Genomic DNA, 10,345 nt, shown 5'->3' on the forward strand with positions numbered 1-10,345 from the left:
GACAGCTTCCATTTAAGAACGTAAAAGTTCTGTCAAATTTCCGTCAATTTTATGAAATGTGATTTTTTGGGGTTAAATTAGCTCACCTGAAAAGTACATGCATTTATTTGAATAAAGTACATCAATAAAATCAATAAAAATCAATTTCCTGATCTAATTTTATATTGAAATGAACAAAATAACTAAAAATTAAATTGGAAATCATCATCTTTTTGACGGACGGAACTCCCAGCTTCTTCACCAGGTCGGATATATACTCGCATTTTAGAATCCAAATTATTTTAAGTAAGTTTGTGTCTGTCAAGTGTTTTAAATGTTGACGATAGAAACAAAAAGTACATATAGATATTTGTATATATTTTAAAGAAGAGAAAACATATTAAAGTCGAGTTGTATGCAGGAAATAGATGAATACATGGACGTCTACTACTTCCAATGACTGTTTACGCTTAAAGCTGTTGCGAATGTCATTTTTTGACGGACATTCTTGTTGCATACGTCATTTATTGACATACACAATTGTTGCTATCGTCATTCTTTGACGGCTGTTAATGATGCGATCGTCATATTTTGACAACCGTCAATGTTTTGACATAATAAATCTACATGTAAACATTGTAGTGTCAGTAATACCAGGGAGTGAGAGATGGATTGAGTTGAAATACAGTCAATTCGGCCCCAAGTCAGATCGGCCCCAAGTCAAATCGGCCCCAAGCGAAATCGGCCTCAAGTCAGATCAGCCCCATTTTTTTTTCTTTGTTCATTTTCTTATTTAAATGTTGTTAAAAAAATTGTGTGGATTGGAATATCAAATGACTAACAATAGATTACATTGAAAACCAGAACAAAAGATAATAATCAATATAATTTATTGTCTGAGTATAACATTTATCTTCACTGTACTAAACTATTTATTGTCTATAAACATATGAACAGTATGTAAATGTCACTTTTCATGTAATTGTCACTTCTCAAGCAAAGGTAAACTATGAATAACTTGCCTTATTAGCTCGACTATTCGATAAGAATAAGTAGAGCTATTGTAGTAACCCGAGCGTCCGCGTCGGCGTAACCACTTATGTTAAAGTTTTTGTAATAGTTCAAATATTTTCAAAGTCCATTGACATATGGCTTTGAAACTTTGCACACATGTTCACCATCATAACCCCAACCTGTAGACAGGAAGAGGTAACTCTATCAAGCATTTTGACAGAATAATGCCCTTTTTGGACTTAGAATTTACGTTAAAGTTTTTGTAATAGTTCAAATATTTTCAAAGTCAATTGACATATGTCTTTGAAACTTTGCACACTTGTTCACCATCATGACCCCAACCTGTAGACAAGAGGAGGTAACTCTATCAAGCATTTTGACAGAATTATGCCCCTTTTTGGACTTAGAATTTACGTTAAAGTTTTTGTAATAGTTCAAATATTTTCAAAAGCCATTGACATATTGCTTTGAAACTTTGCACACTTGTTCACCATCATGACCCCAACCTGTAAACAGGAGGAGGTAACTATATCAAGCATTTTTTTTTTACTATCAAGCACTAAGAAAAGTCATTGGCGTTGCTGTCCTACCGACAGCTCTTGTTACAAATAAATGCTTTCTGTTTTCTCATTTTTATGTCTTTAAAAGTTATGTTTCTACAAGTTTGCAGAAAGGTAGACTTGTGGCGATGATTTGGCGGACAGTTTGATTGAAGACATTGGTATACCTGCTTCCAAGCAAAGGTAAATTATGAATAACTTGCCTCATTACAAATTAATGCTATTTTCTCATTTATGCTTTTAAAAGTTATGTTTCTACAAGTTTGCAGAAAGGTATACCTAAAAATTCCCAATAATGATATATGTAGGAATACTTAAGATTTACTTAATATGTAAAAATCTTGTTTGTTTGCAGTGACTCGAAGCATTTGAAGACTTGTGGAGATGATTTGGCGGACAGTTTGATTGAAGACATTGGTATACCTGCTTCCAAGCAAAGGTAAACTATGAATAGTAAATGAAACAATTTCTTTTTGTATACCCACCCTATAAAATGCAGGGCATGATGGCGCGGTGGTAAGTGCACTTGTTTTTCATTTTGAGAGTTGTAGCTTTGATTCTCGGTCAGGCCATTTCTCTCTGACCAATTGATAAAAGTCCTTGTGTCTTAAGTCTTTCGTCTCACACCTCTGTTTCAAGTGAGGCAGAAAAAGAGGTAATATGTCTAAAATGATATGGAGAGTGTGTGCACAAGTTAATTTTTGAATCAGTTTTTAAAGGTCTACCTTTCAACAACTTTTCATGCAGGTACCCTGTAGGCACTAACCTTCTCATCAGAAATGGATCAGAAAGTTTTAATGCTGTTGTAAGTAGTAATGTTTTAACAGTTTGGTTAAATTCAGTACACAAAAAAAGTCTAGCAAATTCGTCAGTTGTCTGTCAAAAGGTGCAATCAGTATTTTTTTTCAATTTTTCGGGGAATGGACAAAGATTTATCAGCGTTTATACACGTGACACAGCTATTGTTGATTAATAAAGAAATCTTGCTTTATTCCTCTAAAAATGATCCTTGCTAGCGATTTGGGTTATATTTTTTACAAACAGCCATTTATATAGGGCCATATAACCTGTCAAAAATCTTTATAACTAATAATATAGCCTTACTATTCAGGTAGAGCAGTTGTCTGTTCATGTGCAAATATTATTTGTTTATACATGTAGTGTATATGCATTTTTAAGTTTTTTTTTTCCGGTTAATATTGTGATGATATGAAGCAACATTTGAACGTCAATCAGAGCTTGACTTCATTACCAGTTGTGAATACTTGGTAAATACATTTGATTGGTTCATCGAGTCCAGTTTGACCTCTTTGATAGATACTGGTAATTGATTAAATGTTATTGGTGCAACAAGTCATTGATTGTACATCATTTTGCAGGTTGTTCAAACCCATGAACTGCACAGAGAGGAGAAAGTCTATGGATTGTGGGTCCAGTTCTATAAGAAAGGAAAGCGACAATTATGGACATTGGAGGAGAAATCTTTCTTTGTTTGTTGGGAGGATATCATTAAACAACTTGCTGAACCTTTACTGTCTATGCATGGATCTAGATTATACTACAAATTTCGAGTGTTTGGTGTACAGTTACACTTAATAGCCCATCAGAAAGGCCGACATGGTGACTGGTGCTTTTACATCCAATTTGGTGCAGACTGTTTTCATACTTTCTTACAAAAACTATTAGAAATATAATAGGGCTGGGAACGAATAAGGAATTCGATGTTCGAATATTCGTTTTTCCATATTCGAATATATTCGAATATTCGTTTTTACAACATTTGTTCCAATATTTTCTCTTGACGTATACGTATCCAAAAATTGATTGCGTCGAATACTATACTACTTTAAAATGCTTGGAATAATCGGCGATTAAAAAGACCTTTATTGCTATGTCGAAGTTTTTTTAATTTATATATTGTAAATCGAGATATATGTTTACTTTTGAAATAAATTCATAATTTGATTGCCTTTTGTTCAGTAAACCGACCGCTGTCTTATTAACGGGAGGTAACTCACGTGACTTGACTGACAGTAATATGAATGATCATCCTTAGCCATTTATCCCCAAAGACACATAATGATATTGAAACTTAACTTGTATTAAATATTTTTTATTTATAATTTTAGATAAAGTTTAAAATATTCTTAGATAAGTTTAGCTATAACGAGGTAAAATATCACATGGAGTCTAATGTCTACGGAATAAATATATTCTGACAGAATTTAGACACTTCATATGCTTTTCATAACGCGCCGAATAATGGTGCCAATTTATTCTTATTCACAAAAATTTAAGACAATTATTGATTAATCGGAAAGATTTTAACACAGAAAACAATAAATAAGATAATTAAAATCGGAAAAATTTACATTATAAAACTGTTCAACAGGTAAATTGCAAAACTGTGAAACGGGTGCCCTTTTGATCAACTATACCCCAAAGTTTTCAAAGTTAATTGGCGATAATTGTTGACACGCGTCATACAAACATTTACACACCTGGTGAAAGAAAGGGCAAAGTTAATTTACGATCTGAATTGAAATTTGAAAGTAATGACAAAAAATGAAACATTTCTCCTTTTTTTTCGAAATATTCGTATTTGTTTTTTCAATGTTCGAATATTCGTTAGTGTTTCGAATATTCGAATATAATTCCCGGCCCTAAAATATAATATATCTTTGAAAAGTTTCAATAGCCATTGACAGATTATTTTGTAAAATACGTTTCTTTAGTGCCTAGAAAAGTTGATGGCCAGTGTTTTGACAGTTAATTTCGGATAATGTCCAAGTAAATTTACATAATTTACTCGTTTGCTCTTTGAAAACTTTTAACTTGTTGTCATTTGTTTCTTGTATCCATTGCGAAAAAGTACTTTAGAAATTGTGAAAGAACATTTGTTCCGTCCAAAAATGATGGTAGCAACAATTTGTTCCGTCAAAAAATGACGTTTAGCAACATCATCAAAAATGAATAAATCTGTATCTGGCCTGTTCTCTGCAGAGATAGTACTTCCTTTACATACAGTTTTCAATCTTTTATTACTTAGAATAAAATGTTGCTAATTATAATAAAGAGAATGCTTAATTTTTCCAATTTCTGAATGTTGTGAACGTAAAAATATCCGTCAAATATTCTGTCAAATAATGATGTTAGCAACATGAAATTTAAAACATGATTAAAACTCAAAATACATCTGCTATAATTTTTATTTTCATGTTTTTGACCTAATATAATAGCAATCTTATCATATATATTAAAAAAACTGCAATTATTTTATATGTACAAAAAAATATCCTTGGGAGCTATTTTGACGGAAATTTTATGTTCTTAAATGGAAGCTGTCGTAAGTTATCCCCCTTGATATGCTTGATTTTTGTTTTAATTTTCCTAGTACTCTCTTTATGTCACTCAATACATGGGAAACTTTCACATTTCCTAACTAAGGAATACCAGATGAGTGCCTTGAATATTTATCTATGGATCATGTTTTAATATTCCTTTTTTTCAGTTAGGCAAAATCTATTAGACCATATAACTAAAATGTCTGTTTTCTCCATGTAAACATATCATAACACGAATACGCCCGTTATAATGCCGACTATACATGTCAAACACTAGTGCATGTCAACACGTGTAACAATAAACCGTTACGATACCTGATAGTTGACAACGATAACGGGAACAAAATTCTGAAAAAATCAGTCTTTCCGAAAGACCGTCGTACCGTCGGCCCTGACCCAGTGTCTATTCTAGGAATTGAAAAATAGGGGTGATTTTCCCCCCTCTATTTCAAGAAAGGGGGCGATTTTCAAAATCAAAGGGTGCCAATATAAACTGCCAATATTAAATCGTCTGCATTAAGTTTACACCGATGAAATAATTAAAACGATAATATTTATTTAAGGCAGCAGAAGTTGTCCCCCCTGAATTTTTAAACGAAAACAAATTATTACAGAACTGCCGCGATTGATCATAAAGGGATTAGCAATACAAATAATCGAACTATCTTTCACGTATAGATCGTAGCCAAGCTAGGAATTGCCTCATTTTTCTTGATTATTTACTACACTAATAGGCGCCCAACTGTCAGACCTAGCACACTAGTTCCGGTCGATACGGAACATTCCGTCAATTTCCGTCAACTCACGTAACCAGTACCATACGGTACTAAATTATTATAATTAGCTTACAGTTACCTCCCTTCGGTTTTCGGTGTAAATATAAACAAAACAACCAAATATAATGCGGGATGGAAGTTTTACGGTTTTATTAACTTTTTTTATAGATGCGCGATTTTCACGCACACGATTTTGAATTGTGCGCGATCTGTTAAATACTAATGGAATCGCGCAATCGCGCGTCCTAGAATAGACACTGCTCAGTGCTGACCGGTAAAAAATCAGAAGGTCCGATAAAAATATATGTTTTGACGGCCCGACGGTCCGGTAAAAATTAAGGATTTATAAAAACCTTACATTGAACATTTTGTAAAGGCCGATCATTTACCTACATTCAAAACAAATCAAAATGTTGTCATTACACAATATAAGCTCGTGCAATGCTTGTCAACTGTTATGCATTCTCATAATGCAAACTTTAATGTAACAACGTAAGATAAAAATATCCGACAACTAGTCATTTAAAAGTCAATAAGCGGCCGTGTAAATTACATAAGCGGCCCAGATGTGAAAGGTTTACACAGATGAAAGTGTCAGTGAATTAATTGGAACAATTTACGTCTTTAATCCACAGACTTAGATAAATGTTAAATTACAATTTACATGTGTGCTCAACTGGTGTTTAGCTTAGTCCTATAAATATGACGTCGCTTTGAGATATTTTTGCTTCTGGGCATGTCATATCAAAATTGCTCAAAAACCCATAGCATGTTCCACCAGAAAATCGGGCGGAACGAAAAACAATGAAGACAGCGTGTATTTACATAATTTTTTACCTATTTATGAACAAAACTAAAAAATAAATACCTTTAGTCAAAATAATTAAACTGTCACATCCGAAAAATCATGATTAAATCCTCTCATGTATTTCAATTCCTTTTACAGCCGATTAACAAATGGCGTCCGTAAAGTGCGCGAAATCTGATTGGCTAATTCAAATGCAAGCGTTTAACTGAGTCAGAACAATCTAACGAAATATTTTTTTAACGAAATAATTGCCCATTCACTGTCAGTGTGTTTTATAAACAAAGTTCCTACCGAACCAATGAAAGGTCTCGATACACCAGCTGGTCACGTGACCAGGGTTTCCCCAAGATGTCTACGTCGAAGCAGATTTCTGCTCTGATTTGAAGATTTCGTTCGAAACAGACGAATATAGAGCGCTTCACGACTATTTGCGCAGGTAGGTTATATAAACTATGTTGTGTTATTGTTTGCATGCGTTTATTTGTACCTCCCCATTTTAAAATTGATATTTTACCCGTGGAATTTGGTGTTGCGACATCTCGTACGACTAAGCAATTTTGTGACAGAAGTGAACGGTTTTGAATAAATTTCTTAAAATGGGCTAAGGGAATCAGAATAGATTTAGTGTTTATCAATTGTGGATTATATAAGCTATGCAACGCAGTTTAGTTTTTGGAATTTTTTTATTTAATTAGTGGAAAATCTCGCATGAATTTGAGGGTGATCGAAAATTCTCTATTTAGCGAGTAATGCCCCTTGTCTATATTTATATACATATTATAAGGTTATGACTAAAATCTCATTTTAAGGTCACTATCAAGCAGTATATACCATCCAAACACTGTGTGGGCCCCCTGTGATCGAAAATATGCGCCGCGATCAGCGTTCCTATGCTTTTGGTAAATTATCAAATCCTAATAAAATTAGTTTAATAAAGTATTCCTCAAAATTATGATTTCAGATAAAAAAACATGATTTACAAATGCTTAATAAATGGATGTTACCTTTCCATTTGAAAACATCTATAATTATTAGCCTAATGTGGGAATTCCCCCAGTTTTTCATAAGGAAGTGGCTAGCCGTACGGGCCCGTACGGCTAGCCAAAAGTTCTAGCAGTACGTGAGTCACGTACGACTAGCCTGGACACACTGTATTGGCTAGCCGTATGGCACTTTTCAAAATTATATGGAAGTCGAAAATGCATATGTTATTTTGTGTCCTTAAATGACGATTTTAATCAAATCTCCGCATTTGTCCTAGTGTGTTCACTTTAATAAAGATGCTCCGCAATTTTGCAAAAAAAAATCGAGTAAGCGTTGTATAATCTACATATCTTAATAAGATAAAGTGTCAAAGTTGCATGTTATAACGTCCTTAATTTTCATGCTAATGATTTGTTTGAAAGATGAATTGTTAAATCTGTTAATTAAGCAAACGGATCGAATTAATAATGATCGTAGGCAGGGTCTTTCAAATAGAATCTATTTGAAAGACCCTGTCGGAGGGGAATAAATAAATAAATAAAAAAGAAAGTAAAAAAAACGGTGAAAAGGAAAAATAATTTAATAATGCAAACTTTCCTTAATGATGGACGGTGGACAAACTTCTATACCGTCGGTAATTGACGCAATTATCAGAGCCCAACAACAATTATTTTCGGTGTTTTTTTTGTTTGTTTGTTGTTGTTTTTCTTTCAATTTAGAAATTAAACTTTATAAGTTAATGAAACAAAAAAGGATTATTATCAAAATTTTGTAAACTATTTCAATTGATGTTATTTAACTGCAACCAAACGCTATTTTTCTCGACGTCTTGAGATGACAAAGTACATTCTTTATTGTAGCCAACACGTCGATTAATCTCTAAAAATACATTCTTGACTAAAATCCTCACTTAAAGTCATAATTAACATATGCACTTTCGCCTTCCATATATTCTTGAAAAGTGCCGTACGGCTAGCCAATACAGTGTGTCCTGGCTAGTCGTACCTGACTCACGTACGGCTAGAACTTTTGGCTAGCCGTACGGGCCCGTACGGCTAGCCACTTCCTTTTCATAAATCTACTTTCGTTTTTAATTGTTAACTTTTTGTAATTTGTGTTGGCACATTAGTTATTTCTGTTTCATGAAGTAATCATTTCGTTTCAGTATAAAATATATAACATAACGGCTACAAGATTTAAAAGATACTTACATCAATTTCTTCAAATTTTAAGAAAATCTTAGCCTGGACTAGCCTCCGCCATATTGATATTTTATTCAATTTTACAGCGCATGCGCGATTCACAAAGGCCTCACAACACTAAATATTGTCCTTCACTTACCAGTAGTTAATGTATTTTCCCTCTATGGCTAGATTTCTAATTTTCTAAATAATGAGGCAAAAAATAGCATGAAAACTTTGGACTTTTAAAAAAATAATAGATTTTGTTTTGATTGTTTTTCTATATTAACTAAAAAACACAATGGTAAAATGTATTATATAATGATTTACATAAAAATATATAGCGTTGCCGTAAATGTGTTCTTAATGCAATAAAATTAAGTATAATAATGGCCTCAGCATTTTCTTTTTGTTAAAAAAATTACAATATATCTGTTACTTTGTTATAAAATAAATCTAATAAAAATGTGATACATTTGTTTGACCGGTTCCGGTTCAGTTTTTCAACGTTTGGTGTCTGCTTACAAATTAACAAAAAGTTGGTTTAAAAAATGTACCTGCTAGCTAGTTGATATTTGATTCGACTTCAAGCCTAACAAGTATTAGGAAATATATTATCTTTTTCTAGTAAGAATACTGCTTGATTGAATCTGGTTAGTTTCACCAGTTCCGAAGCAAGTTCCGGTGCACATAACATTACAAATGCCATTTGTAATATTTGACTATTTTTGCGAGCTAATACTTAAACTAAGTAAGTACACTGCCAACTTTCAGTCTGATTTATTATTTTAATATTCATTCGGGGTATACATGTATATTGTATTGCAATCTTTAAAGCACCACCTTGCTTGGCGTGAGATGAAGCAGAACTGCAATTGCATTGCATGCATTTGATTTTTGTCATTATTTCTGGTAAGTTCTGTTTAAAACAGGGATCGTATACAATGTCCAAGATGAAAATAAGTTTTTGTTTTGCAAATACGCTTGAACAACACTCATTCTAGTCCCATTACTGGTAAATACTTTTTATAGATAATCTATATATGTATTTTATTTTATACATATGTTACCTTTGTTAAAATTATGCCCTGAAAGATGTAAAGGTATAAATCAACGAGGCTGAGTTCGTTCAATACTTTTAATTGAAATGTCCATTCATTGTATGATCTCAGTATATTACTATATTAATATAAAGCTTTCAGTAGATTTAACCCAAGAGGTTAAAGTCACATCCCAACTTCACATCAAGCACTTGTTTAAGCACCAATCAATATATAATCAGTATCAAATGTAGATATCAATATGAAGATCAATATGAAGATCAAGCCCTGAAACAAACAAATATAGCAATACTAAATACATGTGTACATACTGAGATCATTAAACAACACAACACAATATATACAATTTAAGTCATAGCATGATTATAACAAACATCTCACATCAAATAGCCAATATAACAGTCATTAAACCATTACATCAATTAATTACTTCTAAATTAATGACTGAACATCCCAAGTACTGTTTTCTGTATTATATTAAATATTAAATAATTCAATCCAGTGGTCTGTTAAATGAATATAGTAAACTTATAAAATAGTAAAACAATAATATGACTTGTACAATTATACATACCAATTGTGGATTGGACTCAATAACACTCATACAAAAATCCTCTCAATCTTGTGATGTTACTGCA

The 10,345-nt window shown here is 32.6% G+C and overlaps 1 long non-coding RNA gene across 1 annotated transcript; it reads left to right on the top strand.

Annotated features, from left to right (window-relative positions):
* Window positions 1-374: 374 nt before the first annotated feature.
* Window positions 375-3,339, top strand: LOC132757480 (uncharacterized). Its single transcript, XR_009629461.1, has 3 exons — window positions 375-1,736; window positions 1,909-1,992; window positions 2,933-3,339. It is a non-coding gene; the product is annotated as an uncharacterized LOC132757480 (long non-coding RNA).
* Window positions 3,340-10,345: the final 7,006 nt, after the last annotated feature.

Source organism: Ruditapes philippinarum, unplaced genomic scaffold (genome assembly GCF_026571515.1).
Source record: "Ruditapes philippinarum isolate M1 unplaced genomic scaffold, ASM2657151v2 ctg17503_1_1_1_1, whole genome shotgun sequence".
NCBI lineage: Eukaryota > Metazoa > Mollusca > Bivalvia > Venerida > Veneridae > Ruditapes > Ruditapes philippinarum.